At 57.2% G+C, this 23,844-nt stretch overlaps 1 pseudogene; it reads left to right on the forward strand.

Moving 5' to 3' along the window:
• The first annotated feature begins 4,758 nt into the window (after positions 1–4,758).
• LOC123353614 lies at positions 4,759–14,993 on the forward strand (annotated as a pseudogene).
• Positions 14,994–23,844: the final 8,851 nt, after the last annotated feature.

A 23,844-nucleotide genomic window follows, 5' to 3' on the forward strand; every position in this document is an offset into this window, starting at 1 on the left:
GAAGTTATTTATTGAATAACACAACACACATTATTAAAGGTTAATACCGAAGGTAGAAAGGAAAACAGAGAGAGAGAGAGAAGGGGATCTCACTGCTCCCCGAAGCTTGAACTGGTCGGAGTTCCCAGGTGATGGCAGTCGCTCAGGGTCCTGAGTGCTGGAGACAGGCAGAGCCCCCAGCACGGTCAGTCAGGAGAAAATGGAGTCCAAGTGGAACTGATGCAGAGCTTGGATCGAAGCATCAGAACACAGACTGGAGGGCGAGTAGGGATTTTTGTAGAGAAAATGGAGAGATTCAAGGGAAAATGGAGAGAAAATGGAGAGATTCAAGGGAGATTGGTTTATAGGTAAACTGATGACTCAAGGGTTTGCTTTAGGCTAGACAATAGGAGCTGATCACTCTTGGCTATGGGTGGTGGTTTCTTCCAGGGATCTCACAATGCAACTAGGCTGCTTCAGTATTTTGGATACCAATCAAGGATTCATTACTAGAATTGGTCTGATAACTGCTGAGCTGGGTGTGGGCAGGCGTAGGTTCATTAACATCTGGAGCAGAGATCTCCCATCATGCACTGCTTCCCTGGTCCCAGAGTTCAGTGCGGTTCTTGCCTTGGAACCTCTGTTCTCCATTCTGTGTGCTCAGGGAGAGGTCTTAATCTTGTCACCCTTGTCAGGAGGGGTCTCCGTGTGTCTCCCACCGCCCTTCATTGCTTTCTGCAAGTCTTTTCTCTGAGGGGTTTTGGTTTAAGCAGAGGCTGGGGCGGGTGGGGGGTATCTTTCATGAGTCAGGCAGGCTGGATACTGTGCCCTGGTTCCCCAGGAACCCAGAGCTGACAGGTGGTTGGGGCAGGTGGGATAGTTTGGGGCAGGTTGGAGGCAGCTGACCCAGGTGGGATAGTTTGGGGCAGATGAGGGGGTGTCCAGGAGGGCTTTAGTGCTAAGTTTCCAGCTGCCTTTCTCCATCCAGCCCAAATAAGCCCAGAGGCCCTGGCCCCATCTACAGTAGCCAGGAGGGGCTGCGAGAAACCAAAGCTCTATGGGGTGGGCAATTCCCAGCATGGACTGGGGTGAGTATGACTAGAGGGGGCACCATGCATTGTGGGGTGGCCAATTCCCAGCATGCACTAGACTAGCAGCAGGGGGTGCTAACCTTGGAGATGCCTGCAGGAGCCTGCGATGAACAGTCTCCTGCGCAGGGAACAGGCTGAACCAGCCCCAGGAGCAGCGAAGGGACTGCCCCCTTCACAGGGCAAATTCTGCCTCTTCCATTAAAGGGGCTTGGCCTGGGCAGGAGGGTAGCCTGGGGATCCTACAGGGATCAGAAGACCCCGTTGCTGGTGCATTGGGGGTCCCATTACCCAGGGTATAATTTGGATTGCTGGGTTCTCTCAATTCCAACCTGGGGTGCCTTTTACACAGCTACGCTGCCACTCCTGGTCTGCTCACACCCAGCTGCCAGCATGTAAATCACTCCCAGCGATTCTGTATGAGCGCTCCAGGCAGCCAGCAAATCCCAGGCCCAGCCTTTCCCCCGGAAGCGGGTGTCTTGGACTGCCCAACACCCTCCAGGACAACACAAGCTCCTATAAAAATCCATCATTTATCAATAGAAAATGACATGCCCAAATCCTGTTCTCCCCCATGGAGTTTCCCCAAACACTTCAATCCAAACACACTGGTTTAGAGAACACAGCAAAGCAAATGTGATCCCTTAAGATCCATCTCTCTGCAGTCAGCACAAGCAATGAGGCATGGAAATCAGGATTGGTTACAAAGAAATAAAAGGTGAAATGCAGCTAATACCAAACTTAATGAAGCAAAGAACTCTCTTACCCATCAATTACAACAGCCTTACTCAACAGGCAGGGTCTCCCCTGCTCCAGGACTGCTTCTTTTCTTCATCAAGTGTTGTCTACCCCCAGATCATTTGGGCTGATTGCTTTCTCCTCTTTAACGCCCTCTCAAGAAACACCTCCAGCTGGGGTTCATGAGACAGAAAGCCTGAGTGGAGGGGAATTCCCAGCTGTAGATTTTTCTGCTCACACCCTCTTTCCTGCCAAAGAATGGCCACTTAACTAGGTGATGGTCCACTGGATTTCACTGACACCAGGCTGAGGCCTGGGCCAGCTTTTGTTTCTAGGGAACTGATTTGTCCTTGCTCGGGACCTGTCTGAGGCCACATCTACACTAGCACTTATGTCGGCAAAACTTTTTTCACTCAGGGTTGTGAAAAAAACATCCCCCCAAGTGACATAAGTTTTGCCAGCATAAGAGCTCATGTGCACAGCACTATGTCAGCAGGAGACACTCTCCCACCAGCCTAGCTACCGCCGCTCGTTGAGCTGGTTTTATGATGTTAGTGGGAGAGCTCTCTCCCATGGGCATAACACGGCTACACGATACAGCTGTGCCACTGGAAGCTTGTTAGTGTAGACATGGCCTCAGTACTATCATACAGTGGAACGCTACATCTTTACACCCAATGCTGCCATGCATGTTTCATCAATACAATAATGATCAGCAAATTATGAGTTTTCAGATGATACCTCACGAGGCATACTTTGTACATAATTCATCACCTGTCTATGAAAGGGGTGAACATAGGGGGTACAGACTGTCACAACTAGTACCCTCGGAGATGTGAGGGCACAGAGCAATTGCAATGCTGCTGTATTTGTCTGGTTTTAACGTATACTGTCACTCAGTTGTGTTTTCGGAGGCTTCCGCTTGGGGTATGCAGGGTAATCAAGAGGGGAAACTCCCACCATTTAACACCCGGAGGCAGAGCAAGGGCTCATTTGTAGCAACAAGGCCGAGGATGGTGCTGGAGTACAGCTGTAATTGTTTGGAGCTGTGTGGTTTAGCCTTTAATTTCCATCCACATAAAGGCATGAGAGGCCTTCCCCTCTAGGGGGCACAGGCTCAGCTCCAGCCCCAGGTTGGGGGGATTGGCAGGCAGGGGATGGGAACTTTCCCCTATAGGGGGCACTGGCTCTGATCTAGATTCTGGGAATGGGATCTGGGGCCTTTCTCCTATAAGGTTTCAGAGTGGTAGCTGTGTTAATCTGTGTCAGCAAAAACAATGAGGAGTCCTTGTGGCACCTTAGAGACTAACAAATTTATTTGTGCATAAGCTTTCGTGGGCTAAAACCCACTTCATCAGATGCATGGAGTGGAAAATACAGTAGGAAGAGTATCAGAGGGGTAGCCATGTTAGTCTGGATCTGTAAAAGCAACTCTTTGCTGCTTTTACAGTAGGAAGAGATATAGCAGTACATGAAAAGATTCAGGCCTGAATAAAGACTGGGAATGGATGGGTCACTACAAGAACTGAAAAAAACACACCCTAATTTCTCCATGCTAATTTGCCCCTACTGGTACTCACACCTTCTGGTTAACTGTTTGAAATGAGCCACCCCGATTACCACTTCACAAGTGATTTTTCCTCCTGTTGAGAATAGCCCACTTCAACTGATTTGTCTTGACCCCGCACTGGGTGAGGCAACTCCTGTCTTTTCACCTACTGCTATAGATGCATCTTCCTACTGTATTTTCCACTCCATGTATCCCATGAAGTGGGTTTTAGCCCATGAAAGCTTCTGCCCAAATAAATGTGTTAGTCTCTAAGGTGCCACAAGGACCCCTCGTTGTTTCTCCTCTAAGTTCCAGTTCCTTCTCTCCCACACAGGTGAGGCTGATCTAGATGAACCTGTCCCCTAACCTGGAGCAACAGGTGTGGCCTAGATGGGCCCCTTCCTGGTCTGATCTACCTGGCAACGCTAACGGTGAAGGAGCAGGGTCATCAGCACTCCCCAGTGGGCAGGATGCTACTTGCTTACATGGGCAGGATACAGCCGGTCCCAGAATTTGGGCTGTTCCCCTGGGACGTATTGCTTCCCTCCTGAGCCTGGTACTCAAGGAAACCTGGTATTTTTGGCCTGCTTCCCCTGTGCTCCACCCTGGTCTGTTACCCTGGAGCACCCCATCTTTCCTGCTTGGCACCCCCCTGCACCCTGTTTTCCTGCTCAGCATTATAGGAGCTCCCCCACTTTTTTCCACCTCTCTTCCCCCTCATGCTGCAGACCCCCACCCCCCCTTCAGTAAATCCCAAGGAAACCTTAATAAACCCCACGTTCATCTGTGGGGTAAGCGGAGCAAGTCTTTCTTCCAGGGTGGGTGGAGTCTTGGGTGAGCCCAGGCTGGGGATGCAGAGTGCATGGGGTTATTGGGGGGGTGCTGAAGCTGGGGGCAGGGGGTACTGAGATGGGGGTGCAGGGTGCATGGAAAGGGGATGCAGGGTGGTGCTGTTGAGGGTATGGAGAATTTGGGGGGGGCAAGGTGCAGCAGGCTGGTAGAGTTTGCAGACCGTGCACGGGGGTGCAGGTGCGAGTGCTGCCGCTGAGTGCTGGGGCAGTTTGGGATGCAGAAGGCAGGGCCTGGGAACGCAGGAGCTATTAGAGACACGGAGAGGAATACGGGGCACAGGAGGGGTTAAGGACGCCGGTTGCAGGAGCACGGGGTGGGGGTGGGCGCATGAGGGACTGGAGCAGGGGTACGCGGGCTGCGGGGCGCTTTAGCCGGGGTGCACTGGAGTTGGGGTGCAGCTACGGGCGCGCGCACCGGGGGGGGGGGAGTCGGGCAGCTCCGGCCCATGCGCAAATTGCGCATCGCCTCTCGCTGGCCCGCCCCTCCCCCGTCTCCCCCGGGCTCCATTTAAAGGCGCATGCGAGGCCGCTGAAGGATTAAGGGACAAGCCGTAGCCGGAGCGAGACCATGCGGGAGATCGTGCACCTCCAGGCCGGGCAATGCGGCAACCAGATCGGGGCCAAGGTCAGGGCGGGACCCCTAGGTGGGAGCTGGGGGGGGGGGGTCCGCAGGATCTCAGCCCTGGCCCTGCTGGGGCGGGTAAGGGCTCTGGGTCACCCCCTTTGGTTTGGCTTTCCCTGCCAGGGTCCCTAGCCCAGTGCGATCCCCACCCCTGCCAGTGCCCTGCAGATGGGGGAGACCCCTCACCAGGCGCTTGTGTGGTGGGGCGGGGGCTGGTCACCTGATCGGACAGTTGGTCATTTTGTGCTCAATCTGGGGGGCGTGTTGGTGGGGGGGGTCTGGCTGGGGCACCCCCCCCCCTTGCCACCCCAAGTCCTATCTGTGCCCCGATCCCGCCTGCCTGGAGAAGGACACGCCGAGCAGCTGTTTGCGGCAGCGAGGGGGTGGGGTGGGCAGAAGGGCTGGCTCCCAGCCCCCCCCGGTCCCTGAAATAGCTGCGGATCCACAGGGCGGGCTGAAATAAAAGGGCGAGATCGCAGGGGGCAGCCCCGGCCCACCCACCCAGGACGAAAATGCAGCTTTTCCCCCCACTGCGGGCGAAGATCCGTGGACTGGGGGAGAAATCTGCCATTGCCGCATGAATGCGGCTGGCTGGAGAGGCTGCCTTGCACACATTCACAATGGCTCCCTGCAGGGACAGCTAACGCTGCCCTTTGCAGGGAGCCCCTGTGGGGAGGGATGGGAGTCTGGACCGGTCTCTTGTTCTGTGGCATCAGTCCAGAGATCTCCAGCCTCTTAAAATAGCCCCTGGCTTCCCCCTCTGTTTGCGCCGTGCAGGGGCGGCTGGGCAGGGTGGGTCTCTTGCAGTGGCATGAGACCAGGGATGAAGATGGCTTCTCCTGCTGCTGGGCCCTGGGTCTGGCTGGCTGGCTCGTCCTACACCCAGCGGGTGAGTCACCAGAGCACAGTGTGAATTAGTCACCGCCAGGGAACCGAGGCAGGAATGGGGCGCAGGATCCGGTGGCAGTGAGATTCCAGGCCAGGCAGGCAGGGATGTGCCTGCTCAGCTGCCAGGCAGGGGAAAGAGATCTGAGCAATGCGGGAATAATGCAGAGCCTTTCCCTTGGGGAAGCTGCTCCTCTCAAATGCCGGAGCGACCCACCCATCCCAGAGGGGGCAGAAACCGGGATGCGGCTCCCTGTGGCTCTGGCCCCAGCTTCCCCTGCCAGACCTCCTAAATGAAAGCCTGACAGGTACGGTTTGATGCTAGACAACATATGGCGGCTCTCCTCCCCACCCCCCAGTCGCTGCACACGTTGGCAGAAAGGCCCATTTCTCTTTACTGGCCCGGTCGCCCCATGCTGGAGTGGCAAGGGGCTGGGATGGCAAAGCACCAAGCCTGTACCAGGTCTCTCTCTCTCCACGGAGAGGTGCCACCTTGGTATAAATGCAGCGTGAATCTGAAAGGACTGGTGTGGCTGTCTCTGATCAGGAGCGTGGCTGTCTTGCCAGTTGCACCTGTTAAATGGGCTCCATTCAGCCCATTGCCCCTGTCTAGGCTGGAGTCCTGGTCCACTTGTCTCTCTCAACATCCTCCAGCTGGGGGGGTTAAAACCCTGCAAGCTTCCCACCATTGTCTCTGCCTGTCTAAATGGAAGCCAGATCCCCCCGGCATGGCAAGCCCGGAGCGCCCTGGATCAAAATGCTGAGCTGTGGTGGGCAGCAGAGTAGCTTGCTGGGCTTGTTGGTAGCCGGTGCCGGAGCCACCCTGGGGGAATCTTGCCAGCTCTGGTATAGTGATGTCCCCGTCTGGCATGTCAAGATGCTGCCGGTTTTGGGGCGGGAGCTGAGGGCATAAAGTTGTGAGCATTGGGGAGCAAACAGCCCAGCTGTGCCTCAAAGAGGAGGCCACGGGTCACCCTGGGGGAGAGACCCTCCCAGCCCTCGTCAGCAATGAATCTCCTCTCAGAGGCAGAACTGCTGGGAGCTGCTTCGCTCCCCGCCTGATGCTGCGGTAGCTGCACGACTGATCCAGAAGCGGCACTTTCGCTTGAGGCGGGAGCCTTCCCGGCATGCACTTGGGGGCCTTATCGGCTGAGCTGGTACCTCGCCTGCCTGGCATTGCATCAGCATCGTAAAGCCTTTGTTACGAGGGCGGCGGGCTCAGAACCAGAGTAATTAACCTGCCATGGCCTAGCTCAAAGGGCAGCTTTCCCGCCCGGGGAGGGATTCCAGAGCCCTGAGCCCATGGGACAAAGGTCAGAAAGTAGGAGCCTGGAGCACTGGTTGGAGAGGGCGGATCTGGCCCTACAAGGCAGCTGTGGGCTGGTGACGCCCTGGGACGGGGAGTTCTCCCAGGCGTTCAGAACAGTGGCGGGGCTCGGCCCGGAGTTTCTGTGTCTGCCCCGCCCGGCCTTGTGTGGGGATGGCCTGGTGGCTAGGCCCCAGGCTGGCTCATGCCGCCATAGGGAGCAGGGGCAGGCCCTGAGCATCACCAGGTGGGGCGGACTTGCCCTGCTGCCAGTGGAAGTGGGGCGCGTCCTGATGCAGGCCACGTGGCCTCTCCTTCAGGGGGGGGTCGCTGGCAATGGTGCAGGGCGGCTGGGGTGTCCGGCTGCTCCATCTGCACTGTGTGGGGGGGTGTCCTAGGATCGCCCCTGTTCTCCTAATAGACACTTGATCTGCAGGGTCAACCTAAAAGCCCCTGGCAGCCCTGCTTGCCTGTCCCCCCCCCCCCGCCCCCGCAGTAAGGCTGCTGGCAGGTGTTGCTTTGGGGGTGCAGATCCAGCCCACTCGGATTGCACTTTCCCCAAACATCTGCCCGCCCCTGGGATCCGAAGGCTTTTAACCAAAACCCAGTGGTGGTGCTAGCCCCTGGGGGGCCATAAGCAGGAATATTTTGGGGTCCCTCCCAACGCTAAAACAGGCACGTTCTTATGAAAATAATAGCAAATGGAGGGGGCCCTTGAGCTGCTCGGGGCCCTAAGCAATCGCTTTGTCTGTTTGCACGGTGACACCCCAATTCCAGCCTTCCCTGTAGGGTTGGTGGGGGAGTTGCCTTGTTGGAGTGGCTCACCCATAGCAAGGCCATGCTGCAGGGGGGGTGGCTGATGTGTCTGGGGCGGGGAGGGGGGCGGTTCTGCCCAGTGCGGCTGTGGGAAGCCTGGCCCTGTGTGGTAATGGGCACAGGGCTCATGTTCCCACACGCCTCCTGCAGACAGAACAAAGCTCGGATTGAAACTGCCCCTGCGGTTACAGGCCCCTCTGCAAAGGGGGCTGGCGCTGCCCCCCTCCCCCCCCCCCTTCAATTGCCTGTCGCTTTAAAAAGCCGAACCTGTCAGGCCAGGGCTGGTGCAGGGTGGAGGAATCGGCATGGAGGGTGGGGGCGGGGTTGGTGGATTATTTTTGGATCCCTGCTGGTGCTGGTGGGGGGAGGAGTGTTCAGTGGAACCTGGAGGGGAGTGGGGCTGCCTCCTGGAGGGAGGCTGAAACTAGCTCAATGGCTTGTTTCACCCCTTGTTTTTAGGGGGTTCAGTTCCTCCTGTGCAACCTCCCCCCCCACACAAGATACCAATTCTCCTTCCCAGCCCTGTACACCAGCAGGGAACTGAACCCCTGAGATTCGGGGGTGAAGCCAGGCACCAGAACAGCTCCCTCCCTTTTTGTTACATCCTTGGCCCCCCGGAATGTACCCCAATTCTGGCCAGCTGGGATCTAACCCTCAATTCGAGGGAAGGACCCTGCTGCCTCCTCACACCCCAGTTTCAGCCAGCCAGGATCTCAGACCCCTGAAATATTAGCCCCAGCAAGAGGGGAGCCTTGCAGCCTGCTAAAATCTGAAGCAGGGAGTGGGGAATTGTAGAGACCCCACCCCCAGATCTGCATCCCCATCCCTCTTGGGTTCTAGACTCCACTCCAGTGTGGGGTCTAGTGCCTGGGGGAGGGGGGAATAGGATGCCTGGGTTCTATTCCAGAATTTAGGGGTGCTGGCAAGGGGGGGCACCCCTTCCTGTAGCATGGGGGGGGCAGAGGGGTAAGTGACAGCACTACAGCCAGGCAGAGGAAGGGAGGGGGTGCCTGTGTCCTTGAGGGTTTTTAAGGGGTGGGGGGGGTCTGCTTCTTTCCCCCCCCCCCCACACCGGGTTCTGCCTTTGTGGATTCCTTGCTCCCCACCCCCACTTCCTCCCATGTAGCCAGCGCCGGGTATAAATAGAACCTGCTGCTGCAGCAGCATCATAGTGGCGAGATCGAAAGAGGCGAGGGCTTGTGGCGGCTCCATTTTAGAGCCATGCTGCAGAATGGCAGGGAGGGATTGTGTGTGTGTGTGCGTGTGTGTGTGTGTGTGTGTGTCACACAACTCTGCTGGACAATAGACTGGTGTTAAATCCATGCTGATTTCTTTTGATCTGAATGTTGCAATCTCTTCTCTCTCTCCCCTGACCTGATTGTCTGAGCGGGAGGGGCAACTGGGAGGCAGGACTCCTGGGTTCTTACCCCTCCCTCCCCCCAGAAGTGTAGGGTCTAATGACTGGGGGCAGGGGGGGTCGTCTGATGGCTGGGTTCTATTCCTGGCTCCAGGAGGGGAGCTAGAGAAGGGGGCGGGGCTGAGATTCTGGATTCCTGGGTTCTCTCCTAACTGGGAGGAACTGGGTTTCATGGCTAGAGACTGGGGTTGGGGGTTGGACTCCTGGATTCTCGAGCTGGGACTATTCTAGTGGGTGAGGGAAGCGGGGGAGCCAGGACTCTGTCCTGGGTCCTCCACCCTCCCTCCAGTTCTGCCTGTGCGTGCAGGTGGGTTGATCCCCTCATTGTAGCGGGGGTGTTAGCCAGTTTGAAAACTGCTGTATTTTAAGCTGATGCCACAAAAGTGGGGCTTGTACCTTCCAGGAGGCCCTGGATAGCTGTGTGGTACTAGAGACTGCCCTGGTCTGCGGGATGTCCCAGTACCCTGCAAATTCCCCTGGGTTCACAGGCGCTTAACCCAAGTACCCAACTGTACATTAGACCAACGCTTCTAGGGGCGCTGTTCTGCGACTGACCAAATCACAAGAACCCAGCCCCGGGGACTGTGCTCGCAAGCCACCTTCCAGAGATGTCCTGAAACCTACCAGGTCAAACAGTCTCGCGTCCCTCCCTGGCAATGAAAAGGCAGAGATGGCTCTGTGGTGGGCTGGGATGAGAGAGAACTGACTTCAGTTCCCGTCTGGGTTCTCAAAACTCAGCCGTGATGGGTGGTGAATTCTCTAGACAATCTGGGTTTTAAGCACCCTAAATGGAAGTGGAGCCCTTGAAAAAAAATCTAGCTCTGCCTCAGTTTCCCCATCTGTAAGAGAGAGAACCCTTTCTCTGCAGTGTCTATTCTAGTTTGTAAACATTTGAGTGTGTGTGTGTGTGTGTGTGTGTGTGTGTGTGTGTGTGTGTGTGTGTGTGTTGGGTTTGAGGTCTTTAGTACTTCTGCTATTTTAAATAAGTCAGACACTTGTCTTGGGGAAATGGGGTAAGCCAATTTTTCCCCCGCTCTTTCCTCCTCCCTCCCCTCTTTCCTCCTCCCCCCCACAACCTCCCCCAGCAAGCTGGGTCTGAGTGAAGTACTAACCCAGCTTGTGGAAAATGACAGATAATACCGCCCGTGTCCCTGTAACTGGTGCAAATGCCACCTGCAGTTAGCCTGGCTAGGATGACAGCCTGATAAATAAATTACACTCCTATCTCCCCGACTGAGGTGCAGAGACCATAGAAAGCAAATACAATACGCTCCTTACAATCAAGGGCATTCGATCAGTTTTCCTAAAAGGATCTGAGGCAGGCAGATGCTAATAACTTGGTGGGCGGGTGGAGAAGGAGATGATCTGGCAGGTATCTAGTTCCATCTTCTCACAGAGGAGGGGGGCAGCTGCAGCAGCTATCAAGCTGAGGCAGACCTGGGTAGAGCAGGTTTAATGATCATGCTTCAGGGCACAATCCAGTCACCTGCTGGTGGTCAGGAAGGAATTCGTCTCTCATGTGGTGGGTTAGTATTGCATAAGCTTGGGTGGGTTTCTCTGCAGCCAGCCCCGCTGCCAGGCTAGATCCAGTCTGCAGCTGCTTGCGGAAGGGTTTGTTTATGTGACTTTTTAAACCCCTTCCTCTCCACCCTCCCTGCAGTTCTGGGAAGTCATCAGCGATGAGCATGGCATAGACCCCACTGGTACCTACCACGGAGACAGTGACCTGCAGCTGGAGAGGATCAACGTTTATTACAATGAGGCTTCAGGTACCGAGTCTGGGCGGGGTGGGGGGTGGAATTGTGGGGGCAGGGGTCTCTAACCACAGCCTGTCTGTGCATGGTGGGTCTAGAGGGATCTCCCCCATTAACACACTGCTTCCCGGTGGGTGCTTGAAGCTTCCTGGCTAGTTCCTTTGTTAATGTCCCACTGGGAGGGAGGTGGCCTGGTTGGCAGTGCACCCTAGTGGGTGGAACACGGGACCAGGGAGTCAGGACTCCTGGATCCTATACCCAGCTCTGGGAGGGGAGTGGGGTCCAGTGGTCACAGCAGGGGGGCTGGGAAGCTGGACTCCTGGGTTCTCTCCCCTGCTATGACCTTTTGTCAGATCACTCGGGTGCTTCATTTCCTCTCCTCGTCAAATAGCTAGTGGCCAGGTCTTGTGGGAGTGAATATGAGGCCGCACAATCCTTCCTGGTGCGCTCTGAGTGCCTCTGATGCACGGCAATCAGTGAGAAGCAAATAGCTGGTGGCACCCACCTGCAGTGGAGAGTCTGGGGGGCTGGGGGTCTCAGCAGCTGCTCTGGCTGCATCTGTAGCAATCCATTGCTTGGGGGAGGGGAAGAAATCCCTCCCCCACCTCCCCCCAATACACACACCTTGGTCTCTGGCCTACTGAGGCAATCCCGGAACTCGGGCCTGGGCCCCACCCGCCAGCTAGACGCCCCCAGGGCAAATGGGTGACACAACCTGTGATGACACAACCCGGCCTCCTGAAAGCATCTGATCTCTCTCTTCCGCCAGGTGGGAAGTACGTGCCCAGGGCAGTCCTGGTGGACCTGGAACCTGGGACCATGGACTCGGTCCGATCTGGTCCTTTTGGGCAGATCTTCAGGCCTGACAACTTTGTTTTCGGTAAGGTGGGCAGCACTGAGGTGCTGGGGTCTTGTGCGGGAGGGTCCCCATCAGTGCAGGAAGAGCTGAGGTCCCCTGCATGTTTCTTCCCAAAACAGCACTGTCTATAATTGGCTAGTTTCTCCACCACATGGCAGGGCGTCCCTCTTGGTGGGACCCGTGTTTCAGGGACAATGGGTAGGTTAATGATCCTGGCCCCACGAGCTACCCATGGAGGAGACTGACTTCCCCCCACAAGGCGGGATGGGGTGGCCAGTCTATCCCCAGCTCAGCCTGATTTCTCCCAGCGGGTGGGTGATGGCTTCTGTCCCTGCGCTCCTCGTCCCCACCAAGAGGAGGCGACAATGAGATGGTTAGGAAAAGTGGGGCTTGGGGTACCACCCCCCTGTCCCTCTCCCGCTTGACCCCTTGGGTTCTTGTGCTGGTTCTGGACAGCAGCGTCGCCTAGTGGTGAGAGCAGTGGCTGGGGGCAGGGGGAAGCCAGGACTCCCAGGTTCTCAGAAAACCGACTTCCTCCCCCAGAAAAGAGAGAATCTCTCCGAAGGGACCTGGGTGGGGTAGAACTTGCTGAAGAAGCTCAGAGCATGTGTGAATAGCTTTTAATTACTGGGCAAGGCACTTTAATTAACAACCCCCACCTACACCCTCTGCATCTTCAGGAAGGAATTGGAGAGCCCCAAGGCGTTGGCTGATTCATTCAGCTGTGGAGTTTTGCCAGTGTCTGGATCCCAGGCAGGATCAGATGGTGCAGGATCTGAAAGCTGCGGGGTTACCCCAGGCTCTCCAGTGACATGTCCAGGCTTCTGAGCAGAGTTCGGGGCCCAGAGTAGCTAGCGAGAGGCTGGGCCACCCCGACCCAGCTAAGAAGCTGAAGTCACGGGAAGGGGGCAGTATCTTAAACTTCCGCACGTTTGCAGCAGGCCCAACCTTTTGTGGCACCCTGAAGGGGCTGGAGCTCCAGCGGGTGGGTGCTTGGCTGTGTGAATTGGGCCTCTTTGGGGTGCCCAAGCTGAAACGCTAGAGCCAGTCTTGGCTGGGGAAGTTAGTGCGCAGTTGTGGGGGTGCTGTGTCCCCCGGCTCCCTGCCAGTCTTGTGTGCTTCCTTCCTGTCCCGTCACGGACAATCCAGTCTCCTTGGTCCTCTGCCCCAGTCTGCCGAAGGGGCCGGCTGCGTCTGGCAGCTGTGTGCACATGAGCTGTCCGGGTGGCCCATGTGTCGAGTTTGGTGGAACTCAGCCCTGGGATCATCCATAAAGCCACCAGGGCTGAGATCTGCTAAACTCAACACGCTGGTCTTCAACGGAGACCATGTCCTTCTATCTAGGGTTGGCTTGGCAAAGGGTGGACACTCCCATCCCCCTCCCCCCAAGCCATGCAACCCGTAGTGCTCCCGGCGTGTAACTGGACCCCCGTCCCCCCCTTCCTTGCTGCCTAGGTCAGAGCGGAGCTGGTAACAACTGGGCCAAGGGGCACTACACGGAGGGGGCCGAGCTGGTGGATTCGGTGCTGGACGTGGTGAGGAAGGAGGCGGAGAGCTGCGACTGCCTGCAGGGCTTCCAGCTGACCCACTCGCTGGGCGGCGGCACCGGCTCGGGCATGGGCACGCTGCTGATTAGCAAGATCCGGGAGGAGTACCCCGACCGCATCATGAACACCTTCAGCGTGGTGCCGTCGCCCAAGGTCTCGGACACGGTGGTGGAGCCCTACAACGCCACCCTGTCCGTCCACCAGCTGGTGGAGAACACGGACGAGACCTACTGCATCGACAACGAGGCCCTGTACGACATCTGCTTCCGCACCCTCAAGCTCACCACCCCCACCTACGGCGACCTCAACCACCTGGTCTCGGCCACCATGAGCGGCGTCACCACCTGCCTCCGTTTCCCCGGGCAGCTCAACGCCGACCTCCGCAAACTGGCCGTCAACATGGTGCCCTTCCCTCGCCTCCACTTCTTCATGCCCGGCTTTGCCCCCTTGACCAGCCGCGCGGCAGCCAGCAGTACCGGGCCTTGACCGTGCCGGAGCTGACCCAGCAGATGTTTGACGCCAAGAACATGATGGCCGCCTGCGACCCCCGCCACGGGCGCTACCTGACGGTGGCGGCCGTCTTCCGCGGCCGCATGTCCATGAAGGAGGTGGACGAGCAGATGCTGAACGTGCAGAACAAGAACAGCAGCTACTTCGTGGAGTGGATCCCCAACAACGTCAAGACGGCCGTGTGCGACATCCCGCCCCGCGGGCTCAAGATGGCTGCCACCTTCATTGGCAACAGCACGGCCATCCAGGAGCTCTTCAAGCGCATCTCGGAGCAGTTCACCGCCATGTTCCGCCGCAAGGCTTTCCTCCACTGGTACACGGGCGAGGGCATGGATGAGATGGAGTTCACCGAGGCGGAGAGCAACATGAACGACCTGGTCTCCGAGTACCAGCAGTACCAGGACGCCACGGCTGAGGAAGGCGAGTTCGAAGAGGAAGCAGAGGAAGAAGTGGCATAGACCTTCCCGTTCCCTCTGTCCCCCGACACACGCACCTTGTGCCCACCAGTCCTACTGAACCAATGGACCACGCTGCCCCTGCTGGCGTAGGCTTGAACGTTCTCCACCCAGCTAGAAACCGATGGTGCAAATCCTGCCCCCTACTGGTAGGTTGGGGAAGTTCAAGGTGTCTGTGTAGCGGTGGGAGGGTTTGTCGGCCTTGTTTGGGAATGGCAGCACGTGGTAATAGGTCTAGGTAGAAACACTGTCGGTCTCTTCCCTTTTCATCCACCACATCTCACCCTCCAGAAACACAACTCACCTGCAGTGAATTCTGTCTTCACGTCATGTACAGTCATGTGGTTTCTCGTTTTCTTTCCAGAGATGAGTATGCACTAACTCGTCACTTGCTCTTTTGTTTTTTTTTTTTGTTTGTTGTTGTGCTGGGCTTAAAATTAAAACTAGAGGATCGTGGAAGTCATGGGTGGGGGGGGTTGTGGGATGGAGCAGGCCGAGGAACTGATCTCCAGGGTGGGAATCTCCCCTAATCCCCTCCCAACCCCCGCCTGAGATCTTTCTGCTTTCGAAACAGTTTGTCTGTATGTTTCCACAATAAAATATTGAATAATATTAAAGTGCAAGTGTGCTGTGCTGGCCTCTTTCTCGCAAAGATCAGCCACAAACGGGTGCACTACAGGATGCTTGGGGGCTTCCATTGAAGAATGCAATTAATAAGTGCGGTGATCCTATCGATCCATAAATACCCAGAGGTGGTGGGGAAGGTTTGGACTTCCATTTTTGACTGGAATATGCTGATTGGTCCATATCGAGATCCTAGTGAATAGTGAGCTCCCCAGAGATGTGGATGAGACAGGACCAAGCTATTGACTCTTCTGGGGGGTTCTTTGGGGAGGTTTTTATTTTTATTTTTTGCAGAAAACAAAGGTCCTGATTTTTCCTCCTGCTGTGCAATGGGAATCTTCTTAATCCCCAAAATTCCCATGGGATGGGAAAGCCAATTTCCACCTGCCTCTATGCATAATGGTCATGTCGACCCTAAAAAGGTCTGGGCTCCTGTCAGCAACATGAGCCTCTGTTCTGTAGGCAGGGGAGAGAAGGTGGATGGAACCAAGGCTCTGGACTCAAATCCACTTTTACTTCCCCACAGTCTGGGTTGTGGTCTCTGTTCCTAGTAGACTTACTCATGCTGCAGCACTAACTATGTTCTCTTACATCCTTCAATACCATCATAATGGGGTGGGGGGAAGAGAAATAGCACCCAGAGGTGCTCTGAAGCTATCACCATGGTGTATATGGAGACATACCCTATCTCATAGAGCTAGCAGGGACCCTGAAAGGTCATTGAGTCCAGCCCCCTGCCTTCACTAGCAGGACCAAGTAGTGATTTTGCCCCAGATCCCTAAGTGGCCCCCTCAAGGACTGAACTCACAACCCGGGGTTTAGCAGGCCAATGCTCAAACCACTGAGCTATCCCTCCCCATGGAGGATGGGTCAACATCACACAGGGATTCTGGTAGAGCAGGGAACTGACCTGTCTTGCAGGTTCCAGGGGACCCCCCACCCCCTGTGGTCATGGTGGAGCCCCACTGGCATGGGGCGCAGAAGGCTGGGTTAGGGTGGCCGCATGGCACCCAATATTGCTCATGGCTCCAGAGCCCCAGAACCCTGCTCATCCTCCCTGCCCCAGGCTCCCTGTGGCCTCAGATTCTGCTGCTACTAGCCACAGGCAGTGAAACTGGCAAAGAGGCCAGCTGGGGTGGGGTCAAGCTCTCTGTGCAGGAGAGGCTGGGGTTATTGGATGTAGGAAATGGTGGGGGGCTCAGCAGACAGCAGTCCGGCTGGGGTGGGCCATCTGGCCTCCCGCCGTGCCGTGGAGCGAGCGTGTCACAGCGCCTCGGGCCGTGCAGTGAGGTGGGACGGGCGCCCTGCTGCCACGCCACCCCCACAGGCAGGAGGCAGCTGGCGATGGAGCGTGAGACCCCCAGGAGCAGTGGTGGCGCTGATGCAGGTGGAGGAGGTAGCAGGGTCATGTCTGGCAAGAGCTTGATGCTCCCGGGTTGGGTTTGGGCTCGGCTCGGGGGTGGGCTTTAAAACTGGGCTCTGACCAAGTCTGGCCCTTGGGGCCAGTTTCCCTCCCCTGCCCACTCTGGCTGGGGAGTTGCATCAATTCCAGCCCCCCCTTTGCCCTTCCTCCCACGGGCGTGATGCAGCCCTGGGCTGGGCTTGCCCCATCATGTCTCCCTTGCAGCTCAGCTGCCCCCTGAAGCGTCCCCTCCTGGCTTTCGCTCCCCTCCAATGATCTCCTGAGCCCCTTCGCCCTTAAAGAAACAAGAGCTGGCAAAGCTGCTCATGCTGCAGCTTCTTCTGCCGCCCAGCTGGGCTTCTGGGAGCCAGCAACGGGGGCTGCCTGCTCCCCCGGCTTCGAAGAGGCCGGTTCTCTTCTAGCCGGAGCAAGGCCCGGGGAGCTGGCTGGGCTGCGGGGCACCAGCAGGAGCGTGCGGTTCTCTGCAAGGCTTCCCTGTGCTGCTACCCTGCCACTGGAGGCCCCAGGGCTTCTCCCGAGCATCAGTTCAGGGTCCCTTCAGGCGCCGAGGGCTTTATATCTCCTGGCTCGGCTCTGTGGTGGCCTGAGGGCGTAGATCTACCCCAGGTGGCAACGAGCAGGGTCAAACAAAAGCCATTTGCCCTCCCCGTGGGCCAGTGTGCATTGTCCAGCAGCAACCCTCCCTGGCATAGCCTCTGCCCAGCGCCATGGCCTCTCGCACAATGCGTTGGGTGGGGTGCATTGCTCCAAATGCATTGGAGGGGGGAGATGTGGGGGCAGCGTGAGATAAAACAGCCCTCCCCTAGCACGGGCTTCTGCAGCGGGAGAATCCCTGCGAGCAGTACAGGGCTCATGGCACGGAGTGGAGGAGCTCCGATTCTACTCAGCGGAGGGGCCATATTGAGCCCTAAGGCCCCAGAGAAAAGCTGCCCCAGTGTCTGTCTCACAGCTGCGGCCAGGGGAGCTGGCGTCCTCCGCCACTTTGTCTAGCAATAAATACACCAGGACTGCGGCACACCTGTTCCAGGCTCTGCAGCAGGCGGAGGGGGGCAGGGAGAACCATGGGGCTTAGGAGTGTTCTGTCCCCAAGGGGATAGGCGATGGGGTCAGGGACGCCGCCTGGATTGGGGAAAAGAACAAGGTGGCCCCAGCTGAGATCAGGGCCCCCGTTGTGCCAGGTGCTGCACAGACCCTGAGCGGGATCAGGGCCCCGTTGTGCCAGGTGCTGCACGGACAAAGAGTGACAGACAAACAGTGTCTGTCCTGAAGAGCTTACAGCCTAAATAAACTCAGGGTGCCGGGGAAACTGATGCCCAGAAGGGTGAAAACTCACCTCAGGTCAGTGGGGCTAGAACCCAGGTGACCTTAACACAGTTCAACCCACTGGACCATGTTGCCTTCCAGCCAAGCTGCGCGTTGAAGGAGAAGGAGGGTGACAGTTTCTAGGGGCGAGCTAGCAGCATGGGCTGAATAGGGCCCTGCTTTAAGAGTCAGGACACCCGGGTTCTGGGCCTGCCTTGAGACCTGGGGCACAGCACGTCCCTCCTCTGTCATTCAGTCTCCCCTGGCAGCCTGAGTCTAGTTAGACTGTAAATTTTGGGGGGAGGGACCGTGTAGCAAAAAGGAACGGGACGGCATCGCTTTAAATAGGTGGTGAGTGCTAGGGCAAGGCTCACTGCGTCCTAAGTCATCAAAAGCCACCCAGAGCAGCGGGCTGTAAGCATCTAGGCCTCGTGTGTGTGTGTGTTTAATGAACACAAACAAACTCTCTCGTTGTGTCTGTGCAGCGCCCGGCGCAACGGGGCCCTGATCTCTGCTGGGGCAGGGACCGTCTCTCGCTGTGTCTGTGCAGCGCCCGGCGCAACGGGGCCCTGATCTCAGCTGGGGCCTTGCCCTGCTTGAAAGTTTTCTGACAAAGAAAAGAGCCATGAGAATGACGAAAGGATTGGAAAACAGACAAGAGCAGGATCTATTCAGTTTAACACGGGGGAGGTTAAGGGATGACAATCTCAGACAAATCCCGACTGGAAATAAAGCCTAGATTTTAACCGGGAGGGGATTAACTATGGGAACAACCTAAAAGGGCCAGGGCAAAATCTCCATCCCTGGCAATTTTTGAACCAAGACTGGACATTTTTCTAAAAGCTCGGCTCTGGGTCACTCAGGACTGAATCCAGGCCTGCGTTTCGCATCTAGGAATGGTCCGTTCCCAAAGGAAATTTGGCAGGAAACAGCCCATTCAGGAGGAAAGCTGCTGGAATTTCTCACCCAGCTGAAAACTCCGAGTTTCCCCCAGCTCTAACGGGACCTTTCAACGCTATTGTAATTCACCAGACATGGCTGGGTCTTGGCCCAGAAACGCCAGGCCACAGGGCCTTCACCCAGATTCTCCTCCTTTCTAGCACACTTTTGCTCTGTGTGGGTCCAGCACCTCATGCGATGGGCACCTTGATCTTTGCCTACGGCCCCCAGGCGCCCCCACAATACGAATGAGCAATGTAGGAGCAAGGAGAGGAGATTTTGGCTCAGATCCTCAAATGTATTTAGGTGCCTAACTCCCAGTGAAACCCAGGGGACTTAGACACCTAACTAGCTTTAAGGATGGGGGCCTTTGTTCCTAGGCGCACGTGAGAACGAAACGCCCAGCTTGGAGCACGTTGGCGTGACTCTGTTTCCGCCCGCCAAGTCGCTAATCGGGCTGGGATTGTGCAACCAGCCACAAACTCTCTGAGGTCCTGATGTTCAGCCAATGTTCCCAGGACCTGCACTCCCTTTTGGAGCTCACACACACACCGAGTTTAGATGCTTTGTGTTGTTGCCACCAGGCATTAACTAGTGTCCATGGCCCTCTGTGCCACTTGTCAGAGGGACGAGCGGCTGGCCTGCCGAATGTGTCCCCAGCCCTGACACAGTTTTGTAGCTGCTGACTGTCTGGAAAGTTAGTTGTGTAGTGGTAAAAGCAGTGGAGGGGGTCAGGACTCCTGGGTTCTATCCTCAGCTCTGGGAGAGTAGTGGGATCTAGTGATTAGAGCAGGGGGCCTGGGAGCCAGGACACCTGGGTCCTATCCCTAGCTCTGGGAGGGGTGTGAGGCCTAGTGCAATGGTTTTCAACATTTATTCATTTGCGGACCCCTACAAAATATTGGATGGAGGTGCGGACCCCTTTGGAAATCTTAGACATAGTCTGCGGACGACCACAGGTTGATAGTGATTAGAGCAGGGAGGCTGGCTGGCTGGAAAGTTAGCTGTGTAGTGCCATGTAGTGGTTAAAGCAGTGGATGGGGAGTTAGGACTCCTGGGTTCTGTTCCCAACTCTGGCAAGGGAGTGGGGTCTAGTGGTTAGAGCAGGTGGGAGGGGCTGGGAGTCAGGACTCTTGGGTTCCGTGATTAGAGAAAGGGACATACTCCCCACCAACATACTCACACAGACACAGTCACACATATACACACACCCTACACCCATCGCTGAAACAAGCGCTGGCTTGGACACAAAGCCCCCCTCATGCCCTGGTACAAAACGCACATAGGTACCACCCGGACACATCATGCCCATCACACACAGACATGCCCGCCACACGCACAGAGAAAGCACATGCTCCGATTCCCCCACACGGGCACCACAGCCGCGCCCCACATCCCCCTCTGCCCGACACGCCACACACACGATAGCGACGTGCATGCCCCAGACGCACCGCTCTGGCCCACGCTCCCGGGTGCCATGCACAGACACGGGCGCACGTCTCACACCGACACCAGGCGAGGTACATCACGCACAGGTGCCGCGTGGGCACCGCAGGCATCTCTCTGCAGGCAGCTGGCTCGGGCACGGAAGGGGCGGGGGGGGGGTGTGAATGGCACTGGTAGATGGCAATCTAGGTCAGTGTCACATCGCGGGGGGAGGGGAGTGCTGCAGGGAGCCGACTCCCACCCACCCCCCACGCCAGCCGCAGCGAATGAGGTCAGCGCCAGGCCCCCCCCCCCCCACGCCAGCGCCAGCCGCGGAACAAAGTGGCATTTGTCTCCATGGCAGAGTCTCCATGCAATCAGCCATGCGCACAGGATCTGGCTGATTGCAAAAAGCCACCCCCCATGCACTCAGGGGGCACGTGACCCACCTGCAGCACAGATTTCCCCCCTCCCCCGCTGCAAGGCTATTCAGTGCAAAGGGGCCCAGGCGCGGGTGGGCTGATCCTGAGGGGTCGTTTCAGGACAACCAGGAAGAGGGAGGTGGTGGAATGACTGGTTCTCTGCAGCTGGGGGTCTGGTGGGGGTGAGAATCAGGCCTCCTGGGTTCAGTTCTCAGCTCGGAGAGAGGAGTGCAGGGCAGTGGGTTAGAGCAGGGTGGGCTGCCCTTTGGGAGGGGAGTTGGGTTTAGTGGTTAGTGGATGATCAGGACTCCTGGGTTCTATTCCCAATGCTGGGAGGGGAGTGGGAGCAGCGGGTTAGTGCAGGGAGTCAGGACCCCTGGGTTCTATTCCCGGAGCCGGGAGGGAAGTGGGGGCAGTGGGTTAGCACAGGGAGTCAGGACTCCTGGGTTCTATTCCCGATGCCAGGAGGGAAGTGGGGGCAGTGGGTTAGCACAGGGAGTCAGGACTCCTGGGTTCTATTCCCAGTGCCTTTTGTTGTACTTAGGTCACACTCAAGTGACATTTGAAAACTTTTCTCAATGAGTGAGAGGGCTAGAAATGTACTTTCCCCCACATTCACGTGACTCTGGGAGCTGGGGCTTTAAGAAAAAACAGCAGATCTTGCCAGAGTTTGCAACACTGGAAAAATCCCATTTCTGCATGTGTCAGAGGATCTAATGTGGGGGTTCTTATCCCAGATTTCACACCCCTCCCACCCCACCCTAGATCCCAGCTAAAAGGGGCTAGGGTGTCCTTCAGAGAGGGATTCTACATGCTACGTTGAAGGTTAAGGATCCCTCGTCTGCCGTCTTGTCAGCACTGGGAGTGCAGCCACTTGTGCCAACCCCTCTACACCACGACAGCCTGACGTGCCCCATTGCAGCTCACCTGGTTTGACACACAGGACTCCTGGGTTCCAGTCTCGACACCAGGGCTCCCGGCTAAGTTGCATCAGAGCAAACTGTGATAGAGCATCGTAAACTGTGTCCGCATGAGGGGACCATAACGGTCCAGCTATAGCTTTGGATCCAGCCCCGGGTGCACCAGACCTCAGGACCCAGTGAACTCAACACAGGCTGGGGCTCCATTTAAGTCAATCGGGCCTGTGTGGACTGGGGCCTGCATATTGCCCTGTAAATGGCTCGAACCCCGGAGTCCTGACTCTCTTACCTCACAGCTAGACCCTGCTCCTCACCCGAGCTGGGGAGAGAACCCTGGAGTCCTGACTCCCAGCCCCCGCTCCTCCGCCATGCTCTAACCACTAGACACCACTCTCCTTCCAGAGCTGGAAATAAAACGCAGGAGTCCTGATTCTCCGTCTCCCTGCTCTAACCAGGAGACACCACCCCAGCTCCTCGGCTCTAACCACCGTCTCCCCGCCCAGAGCTGGGGAGAGAACCCAGGAGTCCTGACTCCCAGCTCCCCCTGCTCTAACCACTAGGCAACAAATAATCCAGGAAATTAATTTGCTGTCTAGGCACAGAAAGTGAAACTGACCGGGCTAGGTTCCCAAGCAGAAGTAGGTATAAAAGGTAGCGTCCCTTTAAATTAACCCCGAGTTGCCTGCAGGATTGTTTGTGGGGGCCCTACCCGGGGCCTAGGGACTGAGCTGTGGGGGGCTAAGCTACGGTGAGGGGAACGCCTCTGTTCCCACATGCTCTGAGCAGGATCGGGCTCCCATACACTGTACAGTCAGCTCGCCCCAGATGTCCGTCCAGAGCTGCATTTCATACCAGCCGCCCGCTGACCTGCAGACGGGGAAGGGAGGGCTGTACGCCCGCCTCCTGGTGGAGAGAATGGCACAGCTCCGCCCTCGAGTCAGTGCCGCTTTCAATGTGTTTCGAGGCCGTACGGCCTAGTGGCTAGAGCATCCGACGGGGACTCAGGAGGCCTGGCTTGGATTCCTGACTCTGCCCCTGGCCCGCTGGAGGACCTTGGGCATCCACCACTCTGTGCCTCAGTTTCCCCACCTGTCAGGCAGGGGTGATGATACTGACCTGCCGTCCTTTGAGAGCTACGGAGGGAAAGAGCTAGGTGGTGTTATTCACCGGCACGATGAGCGACGGAACCCCCTGCGCCCCTTCCCACCCCACCTGGGGGCTGATCCCAGTGGAGACCCACTCGTTTTCACCTGGATGTAGTGGGGCGCAGTCAGCCTCGGAGGAGGGTGGGGTCCAGGGCTGACCCTGCCTCGCTACATGGAGGTAAAAATTACCTGCTGCCTTCTCTCCACGAGAGAGAAGTGAGCGAGGGGTCATTGGGGTCAGCATTGCTCGGAGGAGAGAGCCCCCCTGCAGAGCCCCCCACTCCATTACCTGCAGCACAGCGACCCTAGTTCCCCCCCCCCCTCCGGAGCATTGCCGTCAGCACTGACTGAGAGGGGAGAGCGCCTCCTACTGAGCCCCACACACTGTTTCCTCCAGCACAGCGCCCCCTAGTGCTGGGAAACCGCAGTCAGCACTAAGGGGGAAAGAACCCCCTACTGACCCACCCCCACCCTGCAGCACAGCGCCCCCTAGTGCTGGGACACCAGAGTCAGCACTGGGGGTAAAGAACCCCCTACTGACCCACCCCCACCCTGCAGCACAGCGCCCCCTAGTGCTGGGACACCAGAGTCAGCACTAGGGGGTAAAGAACCCCTTACTGACCCACCCCCACCCTGCAGCACAGCGCCCCCTAGTGCTGGGACACCAGAGTCAGCACCGGGGGTAAAGAACCCCCTACTGACCCACCCCCACCCTGCAGCACAGCGCCCCCTAGTGCTGGGACACCAGAGTCAGCACTAGGGGGTAAAGAACCCCTTACTGACCCACCCCCACCCTGCAGCACAGTGCCCCCTAGCGCCATGCCGGGGCATTGGGGTCTGCACTGACTGCCAGAGGAGACCACCCTCCACTGAGTTCCCCACCCCACTCCCAGGAGCACAGCGCCCCCTAGCGCCAGCATTGACTAGAGTGGCGAGTGCCCCCTGCAATGCCCCGGCCTGCTCAGCACGTGGGATCTGCTGCGATCTGCGGCCGGGGCTCCGAAGAGCAGGGCGACGGATCAGAGACGCCTCCGCCAATGAGGGCAAAACCGGACCTCCCGGCCTCCCCATCAGGCGGCACCCTCCCCCCAGCCGCCCCAGCCTGCCGGGCCCCCATTGGGTGTCACGGTGCTCAGACTTCCTCTAACGAAAAGCCACACAGGAAGCTCTGAAGCAACAAGAGAGCAATTTTTTCATAGTTTTGTAGATGCACCGTAAAAAAAAAAAAAAGGAGAGAGAGGGTTTTTTTTTTTGTTTTTTTTTTAATA

The sequence above is a fragment of the Mauremys mutica genome, chromosome 20, assembly GCF_020497125.1.
Source record: "Mauremys mutica isolate MM-2020 ecotype Southern chromosome 20, ASM2049712v1, whole genome shotgun sequence".
NCBI lineage: Eukaryota > Metazoa > Chordata > Testudines > Geoemydidae > Mauremys > Mauremys mutica.